Source organism: Cyanistes caeruleus, chromosome 6, assembly GCF_971803275.1.
Source record: "Cyanistes caeruleus chromosome 6, bCyaCae1.hap1.1, whole genome shotgun sequence".
NCBI lineage: Eukaryota > Metazoa > Chordata > Aves > Passeriformes > Paridae > Cyanistes > Cyanistes caeruleus.
The window spans coordinates 41,611,938-41,634,632 of NC_141706.1; the positions used below are offsets into that span (position 1 = coordinate 41,611,938).

The 22,695-nt window shown below is 35.8% G+C and overlaps 1 long non-coding RNA gene across 1 annotated transcript; it reads left to right on the forward strand.

The window, feature by feature from the left end:
- The first annotated feature begins 3,282 nt into the window (after nt 1-3,282).
- On the forward strand, nt 3,283-21,325 carry LOC111930056 (uncharacterized). The gene is made up of 3 exons (XR_002865018.2): nt 3,283-3,435; nt 5,200-5,244; nt 17,439-21,325. It is a non-coding gene; the product is annotated as an uncharacterized LOC111930056 (long non-coding RNA).
- Nucleotides 21,326-22,695: the final 1,370 nt, after the last annotated feature.

The window sequence follows — 22,695 nt, forward strand, 5'->3', positions numbered from 1 at the left end:
TTGAAAATGTGCTATTATTGAAAGAGTTAAAAAAAATCCCCTTGGAAAAGCTAATTATTGCATGCAGATACTTCTTTGTGTGATCAAGGAGGGGACAATTTAATAGGCTCTGTAATACAACCAAGAACAAAATTGCTTTAAAGGAAGTCTCTTGTTGAGTGACAACTCTGTTGCCTGAGCCAATTAGGTCCCAATAAAGAGTGTTGAATTGGCTCCTGCTTTCTCATTAATTATGTTCTGTCACAGACATGGGGCTTGATTTAGCAATTTTGTATTACATTAAGATACTGAAAGGAATGGAACAAATGGCTCACTCTGATAATAGGCATTCTATACACGGTGTGACATTTACTATCCAGCTGTCCATAAGGCAGCCTAGCACTTCAGTTCAGGGGTTTATTTGTCATTGCTTCAAAGGGACACTCAGCTTTTCACAAAAAAGAAACAGAGAGGCTAATAGATAGGACAAAATGTACTGCTGATATGCTTTATTAGAGATAGGATGCTAGGGTTTTGCTAACAAGCTCATCCGTTGGGACTAAGCCGAGTTTGCTGTCAATCATCCTACACACAAAAGCACACTAGTTAACAAGGAGAAATGAATTACAGACACTTATTCCTGCCTGTGGGATCACAAATACACCAATCTGTGAAAGAGGCACAAACTCAGAAGACAAACTACATATTTGTCAATAACCTCCTAGAAAGAACCCTAGTAATTCTTTGAAGACCTTTGATTTAGCTTCCCTCTAAAATACATGTATAGGAAATGTTTTAGTTACCATGACATTTTCCTTTGTTACTTGTACAATTTTTCATCACATTAAAAACACAAAACTGAGGAGGTCTGCAAATGTTGTGCTAGGTATATACACTGCTTTTTATACCAAGCCACAGGGGGCAGCTACTGTTGTAATATTCATTAACAGCAACAGAAAATTAAATCTTAAAAACTTTAGTTTCAGGCTATCTTGAGTCAATGTGTACAACATAATCTAAATCCCAATTTATGACTTATATAATAATTAAAATAGCAGGATTTTTTTTTAGACTGGGCTTATTTTTTCACCCTCCATTGAATATTTTCAAGCAGAGCTTTGATCCATTGTTTGCATTACACTTGCAAGTTCAGATTCAATGTGCAATTCAATAAGCACATTGCTTTTTAAATGCTTTGTTTATGTATGCAAGTAAATATTATTAATGCATATATTTATGTGCATGTATGAATTTAGACGTGTTTGTTTGACCCTGATTACATCTTCTTGTCAAAGCATTGCCATTTATTATGTAATATATCCAGTATAACCAATTTCATCAAGAAATGAAAATCCTTAGGAAAGTGGGAATTTCTTATGCAAAATATTAGTTTCATTTGAAAAAATATCAAAGAAAAAAACTTCTAGATGTGAAAAAGCAAAGAGAAAAATAAACAAGTGTGCATTGTTGAGAATAGAAAAACAAGGTTCATTTTCCAGACAGAAATGTGCAGTCAAAGACTTCACTGACGTGTTATAATCCTTTCAGTCAAAGTCCTATCTAAACTTAAGTAATTATTTCCTCAGTTTTCCATGTCTAGAGGATTTTCTGCAATAATAGCACTTGTTTCAAGTGTATGGAATAGTGTTTTTAATATTTTACTGCTAGACAATGACATTATCTATTTGAGACTACCTTATTTCCCCCTATTTTGAGATAGAAATCCTTTAGTTAAGTCCTTCATTACCTCTTCTATCAGGGTTTAGTGCTCTTTCACCAAAATTTATAAAAAATGATAATTTAAACTTCCTTCTGCCCTTGTACTCACTAATGCTGCAGGCCAGGAGAATGAAGGGGACACCCTCTAAGCAGCTGCCAGAGAAAAAACTAAGATGTTCTTGAATAATTTAGGAAAGAGTAGAGAGACTTCCCCCAGTAACCCACTCAGGCCTGAGTTAGAGTGTGTGAGCAGTTTTGTTGGCAATATTGACAGAGGAACCTGAAAAACCTGGATAACAGATTTACCACCCCTTATGTAGTAAATGAATAAAAACCCAACACTCCCAATCCTTAACAGAAATTAGTATACTAGATACAGGAAGGAGGCTTTGTAGATTGCAGGCAAGGAAATATGTATTTAGTGAGTCAGAAAGAATGATCTCAGGTGAGTTATAGTAAAAGCCAATTAACACTTCTTCCAAAGTGTAACTTTCTTCCTGAATGGCTAAGACTGTGAGTCTTTGCACAGCATCCCCCCAACAAATATCTTCCAAAGAACTCCAAATTTGTATTTTATTGTTTGCTTCTTCTTTACAGCCTTTCAATGTAATCTGAGAAGCCAGGATATATGCAACAAATAAATACATGCTAAAAAACCAAAATCCTAATCAAGTTGCCTATATGCCCTTCTGATCCATAAAGGGCAGTCTGAACCCAATTACTTTTTCTTATGATTGTTATCCTTCAATCTTGCTTACCTATCTGTTAAGTATTCTGCTATTTCTGTGATAATTTTACAAACATAGAAGGAAAGCAAACATGCTGCAAAATATATTTCAGTATTTCTGTTACCAGCCTCTCCATCCTCGTCTCCTGTTGTGTAGGTGGTGAGAATCATCTATCCCCATTATCTTGTCAGGTCTCATACTTGCCTAATTTCAAAATGGCTTCATCTTTTCTAGGTTACAGATATTTGAAATTTTCCATTAATTATTTTTATTGCTGTAACTCTTTTCTATTTCCTTCTCTGAGTAAAAATGAAGCATTAGAAAATTTTAACTTGGAACAGGAACATATCCAGTCATAGTCAATTGAGATTCAAAAGCAGCTGTATTTGAAAAGCATTAGCCATGTGGAGCTAGAGAACTTCTGTGCAAAGTAACTTGACCCAGACGATAATTTAGGTCCAAATTATAGTTAAACATTTGCAAAGAATGAAGATTTCTTACTTTAGTTTCCTACATCGTGACAAAGCATTTCCTCTTGTCGTGGATTTGAAAGACGGGCGTCTGCTAAGCAGGAGCCTCCCCTGGAAAGGAAATATGAACCCATTTCCTCAGAGTTATAACTTTGAAATTAAGGAGCTCAATCCTTAATTGATTTGCTTAAATCAGGCAAAGATTTGGGGATAGGAATAACAGTTCTTTATATTATCTTTAGGACAAACAACCAGCAGCAGCTCTGGCGCTCACACCAGACAGAGCAGGCTGCAGTGGCCCCTCCGGGCCGCAGGCGCTCGCCCCTCGCCGCAGTTCCGGGCACGGCCGGCAGGGGGCGCTGCTGCCCCCGCGGGGCGGGGCGAGCGGGTGATTCCCCCGCGCCGGCAGGGGGCGCTGTGGCGCGGCTCGGGGAGCAGGCGGTGATGGCGGGCGGGCTGAACGCGAAGGTGGCCTGCAGCAGGAACCTCGAGCGGCGGCTGGCACCGCAGGGCGGGCTCACCCGGGGCAGCAAGCAAAGGTAGCAGAAACTCCACAGATGTAGCAGTTGGTGAAGGGTCCTGTGTTTGGTGAGGTAGGGTGTTAATAAGGTCCCAGTGCAATGGCTGCTCTTACGAGCAGATCTCCACTCACAGTGGAAGGCAGCAGGAGCAGAACCCTCAGTAGTGGTGAATTCTTCCCACAGCGACTATGGCCTCTTTCCCTTCCAAATGCTGAGTGAGCCAGAAGGAGCTAGCACCTGCCCCAGCCCCATTTTCCCCAGTCCAACTCCTGCAGTATCTCCGCCCTCTGAGAGAAGCCCTCAGATAAGAGGAGTGCAGCTAAGTGCCCTCCTCCCCGGACCTTGGCAACTTCTTTTGTCTCTCTGAAGTACCTGGGCCTTACTGTCTCCTGGCAACACATACGGGAGAAAATTCCCCGAGAGAAAGAAACTAAAGGAAGAGTCCTAAACCCCAACACCTCTTCAAATACATCTTCAGTTTTATATGAAACTCACGATTCTCAAGTCCAGTGGAACACAGGATCCAAAGGGCTGGAGAGATCACATTGAAATTAACTTTTTGTGAGGCAGACTCGCAGCCATGAGTCCAGATAATACTAGTCTGGCATGGGTCACAAGTTGGGCTCTGAGATTGGTTTTCCTTGCCCCTGGAGGTAATGAGCTCCTGAAGAGCAATTACAGTACGAGTAGCAGCAGTGTCCCATCTGCACCCTCCCAGTGAAATGTAAGTGTGCAACATGGTTGCAGGTAAAAGTGAAATAAGCCAATAATTAAAAATCATCACCACCAATGATTTCTCGATAACATACATAATTTACTTATCTAGAAACAGGCAAGTGGGCTATTCTATCTGATGACAAAATTACTACTTATAGTTCCTGCTTTAGTAGGACAGTTTCCATATGTTCTGTGCACTGCAAATGTAGGAGAGAGATTCTTTCAGATTATATCTCAGAGAACTGTTAGGAATTCTCACAGGGGACAACCTCTCTCCATTGCCTATACAAGGAAATCGATGGAGACTGGCTTCCTAATTTTGATAACTTGAGGTGCAAAGTATGACCTTCTGATCATCTTTCAGAACAGAATTAATAATTTTAATGATTTTCTAGGACGTAAGAGTTTCTAGGGACCAAGCAGAGTTTGGTGTTACTTTCATATAAATTTTTACATCGTGTTCAAGTGGTATTTTGAAAAATGATGTCTCTGTCTTGGGGAATGTATTTATATTCTCATGGTATCATGAGAATCTTCAAAACACAGTTTTACCTGGAAACTAGTTTGTCTGGTATGTTTCATTTGGATTGGTGATAATTTTATAGGACTAGGTGCATGGATTCTTCATACAAATTCCAGTTTTTTAATTACTGTGATAATTATTACAATGATGCCAAATGAAGTGGTAATTATACAGGAACTGGGTGAGAAAGCAGTGTTTCCTTGCATTTTGATGGAAATTGCTAGGGGAGTCTATGTTCCCAGTCATCTGCACAGCATAGGCTTACTCAGTAAATAATTTAAAATCCATTCCTCAAAAAGAGACTATGAAAAAAATACATTGTGTGGCTAGGTTGGCAGACTAAACCTACAAGATGATTCCTTTTGGAGATAATGTTTCTGTGCTGTGAAAGATGTAAAACTGGGGGTATGTCTAAGCTGAAACTTTGAAATATCCCTGAAAAACTATAGTAACATTTTTATGAACTACTTGTATATAGTTTGGGGATGTTTACTATAACTGGTATGTTACTAATAAGGTGATTTACATATTCATCTCCTCAGATCCAGTCTTTTTTGTCTTGGAGGAAGATGGCCTTTTGGATGACAGTAAGTTTAAGGATGGTTTTGACAAGTACTAGTGCATTATCAGTGAGAGTTCTGTAGCTCCCCTTGAGGGAATACTGTTTGAAGTGACATAAAAATAGCCATGATTTTGCCAAGGAACTGTCCAATTGGTCTTTCATATCAGCAAACCAAAATCCTGTGGAACTGTCTGAGCTAGGACATGACCATGCAGACCAAAGTTGAAGGTCAGGTAATTCCAGGATTAGAATACACACTGATAAATGAGATCTTCCTTCTTCACAATGAAGTTAATTTATTTCAGTGCTGTTAAATGATGCAAATCCCTGATGATGATGAGCATTAAATACTAGTCTTGGAGTTTACCTTAACATTCCCCCAGTCCTTTCATCTCAGTTCAGTTTACAATTATGAGTCCTCCTCAGCAGCTGTTGGTATTTTCCTTTGCCTATTTGCCCTGGGGGTTTTTTTATATATTTTTTTTAATTAAGTGCATTTTTTTAATTTTAATTGGATGTACATTCAGCATTTTTCTTCTTGTTTATAATGTCCATTTCTACTAATGTCTAAGTTTTCATCTTTTCATCTTAAAACTTAACCTAAACAACATGGCAAATGAATCTTTGATTTCATTTTTACTGCGATCAGCTTAGTGCAGGATGTTGTCTGTCTACTAGAAAATATTGAAAGGCAGTCATAAAAAACAATTAGCATGTGCCTTGGGAAGGAATCTGAAGAATCAGGATAAGATCTCAGTTAGAAGATTGTCTGTGAGGTTACCCAGACCATCTGTAGCACTGTCACTGAACACAAGGCACAAGACCAGGAAATCTAGATATTTGCAAGATGAAATACTTGGGAACTCTGGTAAAAAAAACCCTAATTATTTTCTGTCTTCATAAGCCAGAGTTGCAAAAGATGACATGTTGGGAACAGTTTAATAACCACAGATGCCCAGTGACAGGTAGTATTCTCCTCTAAAATAGCTTTACAATCATACTACATTTTTTGAAAAATACTGCTTTTTGCTTTACAAAGCTTCAGATGAATGTTGTTTGATGTTCCTGATGCTTCTGTAGTCTAAAATCAGTTAAACTGTGGCCTCACCAGTAGCATATTAAGTATCACTAATACATCAGTCATATGCCCTCGAGATTTTTTAAAATATAAATTTGTCCTTTTTCTTGGAAATAAATATGATATTCACCCTGAATGCAGATGGTATCACTTTTTTACACTGTTATGAACTTTCTTCTCAAAATCCAAAATTATTTTACATTTATAATGTAGTATCTTTTCTTTCATTTTCCTATCCTGGTTTCTGTGCTGCTTCTTATGTGACTATATGAGAACTCTGCGTAGATCAGGGAAATTTTACATGGTGGCTAAGAGCCTTTCATTCTTTTTCTCTAGAGGCCTAGGAAACATAGTGTAACTAGGATGTAGAGATAGTCTATGAATGTCAAGAAATGATCCCTGAAATCTCTCAGACCTTACTGTTTTACTGGTGAGCTTAGGGATTCTAGAGGAACACATACACCTTGCAATCTCTGCTGAATTCATGGAGGATGTGGCCAAGCTTTGTAATATACACTAAAGTTAACAGATGAATGAAAATTTCAGAAACCAGTCATGCCTGAGTTATGGACTGTTGTATTTTATTACTTCACATGGCATGCATGTGATGATCAAATGTTTGCAATTAATCAGTTTTGGAGAAAGATTCTAACAACTAATTAATATAGCCATAAAAAGTCAGTTGATTTTCCTGTTTAAATGTGTTTTTTTAATTCAACACAAATTCAACTCAACATTGAGTCTGGAAAAAACAAATATTTTTTTCTTGCTCAGTTTTACAGTTTCAGATTTTAAATCTAGGCAATTTAATTGGAAATAGTAGGAGCAAGCTAGAATAAGATATCTTTTCTTATGTATATAAGTAATTATAAAGTTATTAAGGCATGAAACATAAATTTGGTGCAAATGTTTCAGTAGACAGTGTTGGAATGTAATACATGAAAAATAAAAGGTGTGCACTAGCTGCAGCATGGCATTTCAGATCTGAAATCTGTTTGACAACACTGTTAGGTTGACTTGGCCATATGATAGGATCTCAAGGAAAATAATAATGCAAAGGAAATAGTAGCTAATTGCAGTTTTTGTTTATGAACTGATTCAGTGAAACATGTTAGATTGTATATCTTCTCTATAACTACATTATGCTAATTAGCTAATAACACATTTTCCAAATGATTTTTAAATAGCTCTGTTTAGATTCTGACTCATACAAGTAGCAAGCTGTTACTTTTTTTGCATGAGCTACAGTTAGTGATTAAAAATTATGTGCGTGACTCAAAAAGAAAAGTTCAAGTTTTAAATAATCATAAAAAATGCTTAGGCAGTCCAGTTGAGACACAAAATATGAAAGCGTTGTCGTAATTAAATGGCTGAACAAAAAAACAATAATTTTTAACTGTGGAAACAGGTCCTACAGACTCGACATCTAAACAATAAAGATTAATACAAAATATCAGATACATTTTTTATACTTATATATAAAAGGACAAAAAATAAGGATATATTTTTTGTAACTGTTTTAAGCCAGAATTATGACTTGGAATTTGCAAGTTTATTCCCTGCCCATGAATCAGACCCAAGTTACCCAACAACTGTCTGAATGCGTTCAGATTGTCAGTATGAAACAAAAAAAACCAAAATGAAGTCATGAAGTAGAGATGAAAAGAAAATATATTCGGGGAAAAATGTATTACATTACATATTACAGAGCTTTAGCCACTTCAAATGTTTGTTTGAAAATAGCCCAATGGTGTAAATCACTTAATGAGATATCAAAAGAAAAGCAACTAAGAATTTTTTTTTTTTATTTAAAAGCATTCTTGACAGTATAGGTTATAAAATGAAAAAATAAAAATAAAGCCTAACAAATTCATATTTTCCTAAACACTATCCAAGTTTATAGGACTGTAGGATTAGTGATCTAGAAGAACTTAAAATACTTCTCAGACAAGTAGAAATTATGCCCATGTCTTATGGATTATAATTGGCATTTTGAAAAATCAGTATTGAATTTGAGTCATTAAAATTGTTTTTCTTTTTGGTGTGACACTGGGCTTGTAAATAAAGGTTTCAAAATCAGCCTACATAGGAATATTCTAACCTGTAATGCACATCACTTTGTATCCTCATTTTGCAAATTTGTTGCTGAAGGATAGGTAAAGGGATCAAAAATGTGCACAAGTTAACAAGAAGGTTCACTTTCATTTTCTTCAGTCATTTGGGAGTGTTTTGAATAAGTTTTTAGTAAGTTTTTGGTAATCCTACTGAGATCATAGTTTTCATGTTTTACAGCATTTCAATTCCAAATTAATACCCACATCAGAAAAAAAATAAACATATCTTCTTCAAATAAAACACTATATGTATAGATATTGCTGAGAGATTTATGATTAAGAATTCTGATTCATCAATTCTAAGTATTAAATTATTTTATAGGTACATGTGCAGCATACTAATTATGCTACCCTTGTCTGCACAAAATTTTCATTTAGAACAGATTTGCCTGAGGAACTCTTTCTGAATATCATATGGCTGGGTTAAGCTTAGAAATTCTATTGATCACTGCTTTACCTTTGCTTTCTGAATTGAACAAATACAGGCAATAAAGCTTTTTTTTCATGCAATACTACAGTAGTAGTATTAATTAGTAGAATGATGTAATCTTCATTCTGCATTATCTTCCTGTCTGCATGGAAAGAGCAAGACAGAAAAGGATAATGAGAAACCAAGCCTTCTATGAAGTGTCCATCTAAGCCCCTTGAAAGTGCCTTTTTTTTTTTTTTTTGAGAACTATTAAGAGTATGCTAAAACTCCAAGCAAAAATTCCATCAAAGAACTGACCATTTCATGGCCTTACATTTCTGTAGTCTACATGAGATTTCAAATTCTAAGCCATTAGAACATATCTGGAGATACTTTTAGCAAAACTTAAAATACACGTATTTTTTTCAGCTTTGTTCTTCCTTTGCTACTGTGTATTGAAATAAGTTTTTTTCATGGTAAGCACAGTAATGTTGAAACTTCACATTTAAAAATTAATTTAAATACTGCTACCTCCCCTTTACTGTGTGCATTTTAATTAATGACAGGTCCATAGAAAATACAAGAGCCTAACTATAGATGTCAGAATCCAAAAGTCCTTCTTCCCACACAGGCAAATTGCTGAAACAGAGAACCCCATTCCTATTTTCATGTTCTTCTACATACATTGAATTTTGTATTCTTTCCTGTATGGCAACATGGCTTTAGGAAAAGTTGGGAAATATTCCCTGAAAGGTATGATCAAAAGCTGAGCTGTCTTCAACTTGTGTTGCAGAGTCTTTAGCACTGGTGTACTTCCATATTTAGGAGCCAGTGGTACACTACTTCCACATTAGCTGTACAGCTTCAGCTCATCTTCTGATATTCTGCTCTAGGTAGGCAAATCTGCTCTGAGAATCCTAGCAGAACTTGTGGAAGCATATTTCTGGGGGAGTGCCAAAAAGTTTCTGGCAGCTCAAGGAGATTATGGATAGATAGAGGAACTTAACCATAATTCTTTGGAAAACCTCTAAGAAATGAACAGATACTGACAACACATGCTAGACCTTTTCTCAAGAAGGGAACCAGATAAGTGCTCCGATGTGAGCTCTTGCTCCAAACTCAGAGTCTGAAAAGCAGCAGTAACAACACAACTGTGGTGTGTCAGCAGAGGCAATCCTGGCAATGAGTATGAGGAAGCAGCACCGAAAGCTGCAGCTGATAGGAGCTACGGCCATAGCAGCTCCCCATCTGTGGTAGGCGCTATCAGTACTTGACAATTATGTCACCTAAATGGAACATCTTTTTTAGACCTAAACATTGCTCACAGACTGGTGGATCAGAGTTAGATTTTAGTCCTAGCATGTGTTTCTCCTAGATACATACAATCAAACTGAAAGGAAAAAAGCTTGATTACCTTTTGGCTTAGTGACCTGTAACGCTGCAGTGTACTGTAATCACAGCAGTAATACTGTTGCCTGCAAGTGTGACTGCCTAGCTGTAAAACTCAGGCACTTCTCAAAACATGAGCACTCTTGTTGAGAATTCTGACATGCTTTACCTCCAATAAGCCTAAGGGAGCTTCTGCAATCCTGAATGTGTAATAGGAAGAAGGAATAGTGCTTTATATTCACTTCTGTCTATGTCTGGCAAACCTCTAGTCTGCGTCTATTTTCTTTCCAGACAAAGGGTATAGTGCCAGAACTTTAAATGCCACACAGAGTGGAAATTATTGTCTCAATTTACTAATGTTTAGATTCCCAAGGGACACCTGCTCACATTTCTCTCAAAGTTAGGCACTTTGGCCAAGTTCCTAGCCCTATGGCTTGTGTAATGTTGGTCTGCTGTAAATTAGGCACATGGTTGGAACATTTTGTGATCATCTAAGAGAAAAATCATGGTCAGGATCTAAGTAAAAGTTTCTTGTGTCTTCATAATTCTTGTTGTTCAAAGGCTTCATTATCTCCTTTCTGATAGTGAATGTAAACTTCTGTATTACCATCTGAAGTTTGAACCAATTCTTTTTTTATCTCTGAATTTGCTTTTGCACATTTCACCAGTGACCATACAAAATTAAATTATTCCACCACAATAAAAACTTTTTTAGGACTTCTGTATTGTTGATTGTAATTGCAAAATGGAAAAAATCCAAATAGATGATTGTTAATTGAGGGTGATACATGTATCATCCTCAGAGGCACCAAGGATGCAATTAAATTGCAGTAGTGACTTCTTTGTCTTTAGCACTGAAATGGTAGCAAATAGGTTTACAGAATACAAGAGTTTTTGTAGTTTCAAGTGAATTTACTATTAAATGAAATTTAAAAATCAAGAAAGAAAGAACATTCTTTTTAGAATTTTGAAAATCTGAAATTCTTGAACTTGCTTCTCTTATTTGTCACAAGCTTTGCTAAACACCAGACGTTGAAAATTTGATCTTGCGACAATGGAGAATTAGACCCACTCACATTTTAAGATCTATTTGCTTCTTACAATCTACAAAATACCTTGTGAAGAAAATCATAGTTTATTTTATTACAATATCAAGCTCTTAAGAATGAAAAAAAAAATAATTTGTAGAAGTATTGGAGAGTGTTTGCATAGATTTTGTTTCATTAGCTAGTGACTGCAAATATTTCCAACCATTGTGAGGGAACTGCTTAGTTCTCTGTTTTTAATAACAGTCTTTGTTTTACACTTTCAATGTCATAAAAAAAATATCTCAGTAAAACAAGGACATTTGTGATCCAGAAAAGATTTAATTCAGAGCACTAACAAACTTCCTTCTTTATTTCAACTGCAGTTACATGCTATGACACAACAGTAGTAGTATTGTTGTTTACTGTGTAGCCTATAATTTATATACTTTTTATGTTTCAAAGATAAGAAATACTAATTTTAAACCAATATTTTGAGACTTTTCAAAATAAAAATTTTTATGATGAGACACAGCTTCTTCTTTCCTATACATTTTTTTTTTCTTCCCAATTTGTTTTTTCCCTTTCTGCCTCCCAGATTTAATGGTTTTGTCTTTTTGGTTCCAGTCTGAATTAAAATTTTCAATTTTCAATCCCTGTGCACTGATGAATTTTAAATTATTTTTATTTTTTCTTTACCTGGAAATTTACCTAGCAGATGATAGCTTATACCCTGATATCATTAAGAAATCATATGCCAATACAAGCTACTGTGAAATGAGCAGTGACATTATTCTTCTAAGCAGTTCTCCTTATCAATAATATAAATTGCAATTATTGGTTAAACAAGTTTGTCCCGCTTCAGTTGATTACAGTAAGCACCTTTGTTTTAAACTCACAATGATGGTAAATTTCCTTGGGTATATCAGTATTAATTGAGCCACAAATCCATCTTTCAACTGCATATCAAAATATAATCACCATTGGGGTGTCTGAAAACATGAATCATTGAAAACCAAGTAATTCTGTTTGTCAGGAGCTGTGATTATTATATGAGAACCATACTGTTAGGTGTCCTTTTTAAAAAAGCATGACATACCAAATTGCTGAAAACTGGTGTTTACCACTGTAGCATTTCATTCTTACTTGTCATGTTAAATCTTGTCACTTTTTGTTATGTTGTTTCTCATCATATCGCAGTTGGATGTGACACATTCAATTACATGACATGACTCATTGCAACCTGAGAAATTGTAGATTTTTTGGGAAAAAAGAAATGTTACTGTAGAGGATGAGGCTTTTCAAAAGCCTTTTTGATTGAATATGTTACTGACATTGCTTTTTTTTCCTCTTATAAATGAGTACTCTTTTACATATCTTACACTTCATTCTGATCCCCTACTCTTGCCTTTTTATTATCAGAAGTTATTTGTGGTTTGTAGATTTAAAAAAAATCTACATAAAGGTCAGACCTAGTTATAGTTTACAAATGTAAATACATATAAAATGAACACCTCTTGACTGCATGTTCACATATCATGTCAGTACCTTTCTATCATATATCTAGGTTGACCTGTTTTGCAGAATGTGATCTTAGGAGCAAAAGTTAGGTATAGTTGAGTTCTTAAGAGAAGGTTTTTGTTATAGCTATTTCTGGACCAAGTTATATGTACACTCCAAAAGCCAAAAGGCAGGTTTTACCAATTGTGTTGACAGATCACAGTTACAGAATCAGAGGACAGTTGATTTTGGAAGGGATCTCTAGTGGTCATCTGGTCTAATTGCCCTGCTTGAGAAGGGTGAACAAGAGCAGGATGCCCAAGACCATGTCCGAAATGCGTTTTGTTTTTTGGGTTTTTTACCATCTTCAGAAATGGAGATTCCACAATGTCCAAGGGCAACCTGTCCCATTGTTACCCTCACAGTAAAAAAACAACTAACAAACAAAAGTGTATTGTTGTATTCATATGGAACATCCTGGTGTTCAGTTTGTGCCCATTTTCCTGTCAGCAGACACTACTGAGGAGCCTGGATCTGCCTTCTTTGAGCCCTCCCTTCAGGTATTTAAATACATTGAAAAGATCCCCCCAAGCCATCTCATCTCCAGACTAAAGAGTCTCATCTTGCTCAACCTCTCCTCTTAGAAGCTATGCTCCAGTGCTTTAACCATCTTAGTGGCCTTGCACTGATCTCTCTCTAGTAGCTCCAGGTCTCTGTTGTACCGAGTAGCCCAGTAATGGATACAATACTTCAGAGAAGGCCTCAGTGGTGTTGAGTAAAGGGGAAGGATTACCTGGCTCAGTCAGGTGGCAAAAGTTGTCTTCATGCAGTCCATGGTACCATTAACTATCTTTGCCTCAAGAATGCATTGCTGCCTCACATTCAGTGTTGTGTTCACTAGGTGCTGGATGTTCTTTAGCACAAAGCTGCTTTTCAGTTAGTTGGTCCCCAGCGTGACTGTGAGTGGGGTTGTTTCCCACTGCATTTCCCTTTGTTGAACTGCACAGGGTCAATGACTTCCTGTCAGCCCATTTCTCCAGCCTGTGAAGGTCCCTCTGAATAGCAGCACAACTTTGGTGTATCAGTCACTCTTCCCAATTCTGTATCATCAGCACACTTTCTGAGGGTAGAGTCAACCCCAGCTCATTGATGAAGATGCTGAAAAGAATCAGGCCTAGTGTAGGTCCATGGGGTACACCACTAGATACCAGCCTCACACAAGATGTTGTGTCTCTGAACCCATTCAGTCAGTTCTTAATCCACTTCACTGTCTGCTTATCCAGCCCATACTTCACCAGTGTCTCTAGGAGAATCTTGTGGGACAGTGCTAGAAGCAGTACTGAAGTCTGTGTAAAACACCTATTGCTCTCATCTCACCTGCCACACCAGTCATATGTAACTTCTTGAGTCCATGGAACTTGAAAGTAGAAAAAATCAAAAGTGATAGGATGTCATTAATGCCATTTCTTTCTCATCAGTGAGGGCCTACATGAGGTCACTAGAGTTTCTCCTGTAGAGCAAACTGTATGATGAATTTTCCTCTGATCCAACCTAGTAATGTAGAAAGCATCTCTTGTTTCAAAAACTTGAGGTCTGTGGTCCAAATCAGAACTTCTGAAGTTTTATTGTCACCACCATACCACTGGCAGAAAAGCCATGGGGGCTGTGTTGAGCCCACAGAAGCATGCTAGTATCTGAATCTTTTCATGGATGTTGAAAGAGCTCCCCCAACACCACACTCAAAACATATTCTTAAAAATCTGAGCTAGAACTGAAACACTGAAAGTTTTTGCTAAAATTATTAAATACATTTTTACTTGCATTTCATCCATCAAGAATATTGTAGAAAGAATTTCCTTCTGGTTTCCATGGGAACAATTTTGTAAATGTATAGGGATTCAAAATGTAAAGTGGTTGGTGAAAAACTTGTGAAAATAAAGTGCGTTTGCAGTTTTTCTTCCTTGATAAATGTATGGAGAATTAAAACCTTTGACAAGAAAGGAGTGATAGCATATGATTTTCAAGGCATATGGGAAACGTGTGCAAACTCAAGAGGCATGAATTATTCCTCTTGAACAAAAAAAAGCTTAGCAGATGTTAGTGTGCAAGGACCGTGTAAACATTCTGGGTGCTTAAAGAAGGGTAATTTTAAAAATTCATCAATAGGAATAAAGACACATGAAATTGCAAACCAAATATTTTTATAAAATTCACAGGTAATAAGTATTTCACTAGTTACTTTTCTCTGTTTTCTTTGAGCATAAGCCAGGAATTTCCCATGAAAAGTATTGGTCAGTAGGAATATGGGATATACTCTAAAAAGTGTTGTCATTCTTGATCATTACAACTTACAGAGATTTTACGGCTTTAAATACGTTAATCTGAGGATCAGACCCAGCTGTTCAGGGGACAGGACAGGCTGTCAGCTGTAATTGCATCACATGACCAGCAGCACATATGCCCCATTGAGCATTGTTGGTGGGGAAATGGAAAATTAACCCTTCCAGCACAGCCCTACTTGCCATCCATGACACTTGACTAAAGTTTGTCTAAGTAGTGAAGTAACTAGGAGGAATTTTGTTCAAACGGAATGATATGTACATGATAGTTTAGACAATACAACAGGAAGTAAAGATGCCAACAATCTAAATCGATATAAAACCCAAATACTGTTTGTGAAATTTACATTTTCAGCTATATTTAAAGTGTTTCAGCTCCTGTCAAGTGTTTTGAAGAAAACAGATTTTAGGAATGAGAAATAGCTCTTTGACAGAGCTAAAAACTGTTAATAAATTAATTTTTTAGCTACAGTATTCTGTAGAATAGAATATTTTCCAGAACTTTTTAGTTTGTCTAATTAGCTTCCTGATCTACTGACTGCTCTTTCAATCTGAGACACATCTGTTTAGGTGGGAGATAAGACTCAAAATAAAGAAAATGACTTTCTGTTAGTTTACAGGCTTCAACAGAGGTTGGAAACTGATGGAGGATGCAGGTTTTGTAGTATCATTATAGTCATTTTGCTGGGGCACAATCTTAAACCTGTTAAATGTTTGCATGGTTTTGTGCTTTCTCTGGTTATGTTATATATTGAAAAAAACTTGCCTCTGAAATAATGACAATACTGTATAATACCTCAAAAATATGAGAACTTCATCAGTTAAAACAATAAGGGAACTAAACACATGCATTCATAATGATGTAAAAATGAGAAAAAAGCAATTAACTGTCAGTTTTTAGGTTTTCAATAAAAAACCCTTCTCACAAGCAGATATTATAGACAGCTATTACAATGCCCCTAAAATTGAAATATATTATGTGTATAAATAACAACATCCAGCTAAATGTAATATGAAAATTCAAACTGGTATATCAGTATTAGATTGAGTGCTGTGCATCACTGTAAGGCTCCCTAAGGTTAAATTGGGCTCCTGCACTGAAATTCTAATTAGAAATATGAGTGCTCCAACTCTGTGTAAGTGCATGTCTGTTTAATTATTTTTGCTTTTTCCTTGAATCTTTCATTAGTCCATAGTCCTTTTCTTTCTCCTTTCTTGCTGTTTTCAAGCAACCCAATCTCCTCACTTAATCTAAGTGTAGAACCTTCCTTTAAGTTGGCATTAATTGATAAGCAGTGTTTAATTATTATTTTTCATCTCTTAAGAGACCTGATATTAGCTCCCTGAGGGCCCTAGACAACATTCCAGCCCTTTGACTCACGTGGCACAGCTCTGCCATCTTCTGACATATCTTTCTCCTGTCAGGAACACAATCATTTTCTTTAGTGTAATACCAATTTTTTTTGCCTATATTTTGTCTTTAGGAATTTCCTGCCTATTTAATAGCATACAAAACATTTTTGATGGAGAATAGATACAGTTAGTCTCCACCTGAGAGATGTGTTTTAACTGAGTAGGACAGCTGGTTTCTTTATCACATGAAATGACTCTTAAAAAACCTTTCACAAATATGAATACAATAGCTAAGTTACCACAAGAACATTATGTTATTTCCTACTACCACACCTCACTCTTAAAAGAGTACATAAATTTCTTAAATTATTTATGTTTGGCATTAATTTGTTTAATCTTATTGAAGAAATGTAATTAAATAAATCGAATTTTGTGTAGATTAATTTCAGTGTAAATCCACTGTCCGTAATAAAGTATTTTTAATTCTACATTGTGTGAATCTTTATGCTGAGGATGCAGTGTATAAATTTGATTTTGATAAATCAAAATTCCTTTTAATAATTGCTTAAAATTTAGAATTTTCTTCTGATAGAATAAATCTGATTAATTTTAAATCAGTACAATTGTCCCAATATTCTTAATGAAATTCCAGCACACACAGAATTTTTCAAATACTTCTTAGCAGGTATAGTTTTATTAATGAAAATTAAATTATCATTGTGAGGCATTTGGGCTTAGAATTAAATATTAAAAATTGGATTAGTCTTTGGATTAGTATTGAGATTCATGATCACATGCATTGGAAATATATTGAAGTGCACATATATTGAAGTGGAATGTATAGAAATATAAACATGAGTCCTAGAGTAATTAATTTTCTTTCTTGGGCAAAGCTAAATTCTAGGATCTGAAATCTCCTTTTAATTGCTGAATTGTACTTTTTCAAATCTTTGCTTTCTTTACCACTTGGCTGAACACCCTAAATTTATTCAAATCTTTTCTCTCCTTACAGGCTCTTTTTTAGAGCTGCCATTTCTTGGGACAGATCTCCAAATGGAACACGTGCACAGCCTTTCTCTGTGGTTCTGTTTCTTGTCAGTCCCAATAAAAGTAGAAAGGCAAGACAACCTCTCCAGCCGCTGGGAAGTCATAACCCCAGTTATCCTTTGGTAAAAGGTCCCTCCCAGCTTGTTTTTAACCTATTCCTGGTCTATTCCATAGTGGAAGCCATTACATGGTTAAATAAAAACCTGAAAATATTCTTCAAACCTATTTAAATATCTGTAAACACTAGACAGTGCCATAATCAATGCATACTCTTTATTTAAACATTAGAAGAAAGTTTCATTAGGTTCCCTGAAGCCACACTTAATTCCCATAAAATATTTATTTTGGGAAGCCAATTAACATAGCATAAAAAAAATACATAAAATACATAAATATATAAAATACAAAAAAACTTTCCCCCAAAAAGTCCCCAGGTATCTAAACTCCAAAAATGCAGATGGAATACAAAAAACCCCAGGATTTTCCTTAGGCCTAGACATGTGAAAATTGGGTAGTCCATAATGCTTTGAAGTACATCCAGATGTGTCCTTCAGAAATATCACGTCTGAATAAAATGTTGTGTTGTATCCATTTGATTTATACCTGTTTGTCTGAACAGATGCAGCAGACATATTTTGTTTTATTTTCCACGTATGGCCAGGAACTCAATATTCAGTGTTTTTAGATGCAACTTTATTGCTGAAATCAGGAATGTGGCAAGGTTTGGCTAATGCATACACAAATTCTTCGTGATACATGTGATTATTTTTAAAATATATAGATCAAACTGGTGCTTGATAATAATTCTTGGAACTTGACCCTGGTTACATTACCATTTATTTTTAGATTCTGTGACCTTTTGGAATAATATTTTTATAAGTGCAGTAAGATCTTCTAGTGTGTGAATTAATGTTGTACTGATGGAACAGAGTTGATTGCACTCAGCCTTTAGCTTCATTCGCAGCAACACATTAGTTGTGAATTAGTGTGCAATAATTCATACCCTGTTGCTTCTTAGATCTAAATATAACATTTGCTCAGCTTTAGAAATACAACATAAAGGCACTAATATTTTCAAATAAGGAGCCCCCCCCACTTAGTATTTTCATTTCAAATATGTTGTTCTAGCTGCCATATGGTTACAATAATAACAGTCTATTAAATTGTGACATAGACTTCAGCCTAGCTTCTATAGACATTCATTCTGTACAGATACTTTCTATACTTAAAGTGTTGGGATCCAGTGACATGAAAGGGGATCTAAGTCTCTGTATTGAAACAATCATGTGTATGATTGCTCTATCTTTTATTTTTGCATTAATTGTAATTCACAGGACACATCATAAAAAGAAAACAAAATTATTTTGAAAAAATATTCTTTTTCAGACAAAGTACATGATGGACAGGCAGGTGAAATATTAGTCACAAAGGTCTTTAGGCAACTAAACCGAACATTTAGTTTTGTAGAATTCTCACATCATCCTTAAAGTCTCCATCATTAAAGTCCTATAGAAAAAGAAACATGGCAAGGAGACACTCAGAAAGAATTTTCTTACAGGTCTGTCTAAAATTGAGGAGAAGATGAAGTTTCTCACATAATTGCCAAACTAGCTTCTCTCCTAATGAAGATTTCATCACTCAGATGGAATTAATTAGAAATGGCAACACTAAATTCTGCAGAGTGGTGTGGGACCCCAAAGGTCTCTATCAAATATAGGTCTGGCTCACAGGCAGTCTTTAGTACTGTGGAAAATTAAATCCTGGTGTCTCAGAGACTGTCAGATGCCCTGCCCTTTGGTCTGTTGTGTGGGGGTTTTTCAGTAGACCAATTCTACTGAGGTTGAAAAATTTTAAGAAAGTAGGTGCAGCTCCAGAATGTGTGTAGACAATGAAGAAAAAATAAGGAAATCAAAGATAAGTTCAGGCACAGCATTTGGAAAACAGGGTTCAAGATCAAACCTTGCAGTAATACAAGTGGAATGAACTACCTAATTTGGTTTCTAAAGCTATCTAGCAGGTAGGCTTAACAGACAAGAGAAGCTCATATGGTAAGCAGTACAGTACTGATGACTCAGTGGAATAATTTCCTAAAGTTTCCTATACTTAACATGTCAGTATGCAGTCCTTTTGGGAATGTTCTAAAAGGAAATGTAATATTAGACCAATCTATTTCTAGCACTTGTTCAGTTCCAGTTCTAAGAATGTTCTTGCATGTAACCTGAGCAACAGAACAGAGGAAACAGACTAACCTGCCCTTACAGAACAAGCTGTGTAGGTAGGTATGCAATCCAAAATCCTGTGATGCCTCTTTGCAATGTTGACTGTATAAATTTTTTCTTTCACATTGCATAGCTATGTGGTTTGAATGCCTGTCACAATGCATTTTTCCTGCAGATTGTTCTCCCATAAGATGAGCAAAACTGATTAAATAGCAAAAGAAGTTTATCTCTGCTGTAGTAGTAGAAACAAGTGTGGTGGATTGGACTGCAGTATGAGAGCCATTGCCTTTGTACACATGAATGCACAAAAAAGTAGAAGTAGTTATCATATAGCTGCTTCTTTCAGCTAATCAGCATAGGGAATAGAGAGCAAAGAGGGTATTGTATGCACTGTAGATTTCCAGAGTTCTTTTCTCAGCTAGATCCTGCTGAGGGGTTTTCCCTTGTGTGCTTGATATTCACTACTGTTACCCATCCTAGCTAGCATAAAGTGAATGTAGTTGGCACAATCCATGCTATCTTACAGATGCATTTTTTTCTGTAGTTAACACTTGTAGGATCCAAACTCTGTCCAAAGCAAGGTTTAATGCTTTACTAATATGATTAATCACAGTAAGTATTGCAATGAATTTCACTGATGTCACTTTAATTGACGGTATAGAAACAACATTTGCTAGAACTGTAGAACTCTGCATTTCTCTTCTCATCCTGTTCTTCTCTATTTTCTTCCTCTCCTTATTCTGCTCCCTTCTCCTTTACCCTTCCTTTTCTCTCTTTCACTTCCCTTCCCATTCCCTTCCCATTTCAGTTTTTCCTTTAGCGGTATTATCCAAAGCAGAATCAGAAGCTTGCTTTATTTCTGTAAATATCTGCTTCATTGTCTCCTATCATACCTCAAAGTAACTTAATTGAGCTTAAAGATCAGTGTCACCAAAAAGAGTCGCCAGGTCATTAAGATGCTGGTAAAACACAAGATAGGAAAACAGGGCTGTCTAGGAAAACAGAGAGGTCTGAAGTAGCTAAGTGAACTCAGTTAATCAATTATTTTTACAAAATCTGAAGGCCTCATGATCTACATATTTTCAGAGATGTGACTAGATTTCACAGACCAGAGCTGTTTCCAAAAATTGTCTTCAAAGAATATAACTTTTGGTCTCTGTTAACCGCTTTAGCTATTCTCTGCTTTAGAGCGGGTTTGTTGGAAACACAGTAATCCTGGCATTAATTGCCAGAAATAATCTAGTATTATGCTAATTTATAATAAAAATCAAGTATTCAAAAAATATATTTCAACTGCTAATTGAATTATAAGCAATATAAAGAATTCATTTTCTCAAAGCAAATTATTTCCAACTTGACTACTTTTTTTAGCCTAATAATGAAACCAACAGATGAAGATATTTCAGTTGAATCTATATGTTTTTACTGTCATTAAACAATTTATTAAATGAAAAATTCCGCATGAAACCTTATTAGGTACATAATGATCCTTGTTAGACAGAGTTCTGCAGCCAAAACACAGGAAAAGAAATTGGGTTTATGTCTTAATTTACCTAGTGATACTCCCAAATGAAGGATTTGCAGCACGTCGTTATATATACAGATGGCATTATTATTCCCAAGAGCATGGAAATGTTATAAATATAATAGGAAACAAAAAAAGAACAATCTAATATGTATAAAGCAGTTTATTCCTCTGAAGGGATTATTCTTAAAAATATTGAATTTAAAGATCAAATGGTTTTAACAGTAGATCTAGTGTGAATTTTCAGTTAATACTATTTTATCTGGTGCATGCAGAACATAGGAGGCAATAGCACTAATTAAGTAGCTAAAGTCAGTAATGACACAAGGCTAGATTATATAGTACATTCTGTGCAGGTATCAATTCTATATTTAGAGCAGAGTTAGTTGGGTGATGGGCACACTCTAAATGCTAATAAGAAATGAAAGACTAGATACTTATTTAACTGGTTGCCATTATGGCAGATAACTGATGGGTATTTATCTAAATGGTTTTTCCCATCTAACTCATATTATTCATAACTTATTTCCATTATTCATGGAAATACTTTTGACATGGGAACTAAGAAACTAAGTACTGTTTCTGTCATTGGACAATATTCTAAGGGCACAACCTTCATTGCCTCCTACAACAGGAATATACCCACCCAAATTGTTTTCAGCACGGTTACATGATCCAAAATCAGTGTTGCTTTTCTCTGTTTTGCACTATCTGGTGGCAGGGCTTCAAGATGTACTAGAGCAGTGAGTGATGGGGTGAAAGAGCAATGTAATAGGAATACCTGTTTTCAGACTGATTTGGGGACTCCAATAGACATAAGTAAAATTACAGTGAAACTTTGAAGAATGAGGGAGGATTGGCTATTACACAGCATGCAACAGAAAAAAAAAGGATAGGGGTTACAGAAGCAATTCTGTAGAAATACTCATGCTTTATTAACCTTGAATTTTAAAATCTGTTTAACATTCTAGTAATTTCAGATTCAGAGTTTTTTCTTTAGAACTTTGTCTTGACCTTGACTTAGAAATGTACATCTTCTAAGGAGGTAGCCATGCTAATGTATCTTAATGAGTTTCATTTGCCACTGTTCAGAAAGCTCTTTAACGTAGTTTTCGGTTGGCTCCTAGAGCATCCGCTGCTGCTCTGCTTATTGCTTTGCAAGCAGTAGTCCCAGAGAGAGTTACTGTCAGGATCAGCATTATTCAAAAAATATATGCACATCCATACAGATTAGTAGGCAGTGCTATCCTCTGTTAGGTGTAGGGAAACAAAGGAGAAAGTTGTGATCTCCCTGAGATAATTGAAGGAGACTGTATTTTGAACTGGGGTGCAATTTCTTGCTCTAAGGCCTATATTCAGACCATGATGCCACTTTTTTTACATCTTAACCTATCAAACCGAGATACTTCTTATGGTAATTGTTTTGATATTAAACTGATACATTCAAAAATCACTTTCTATGTGTGAATTATTACTCA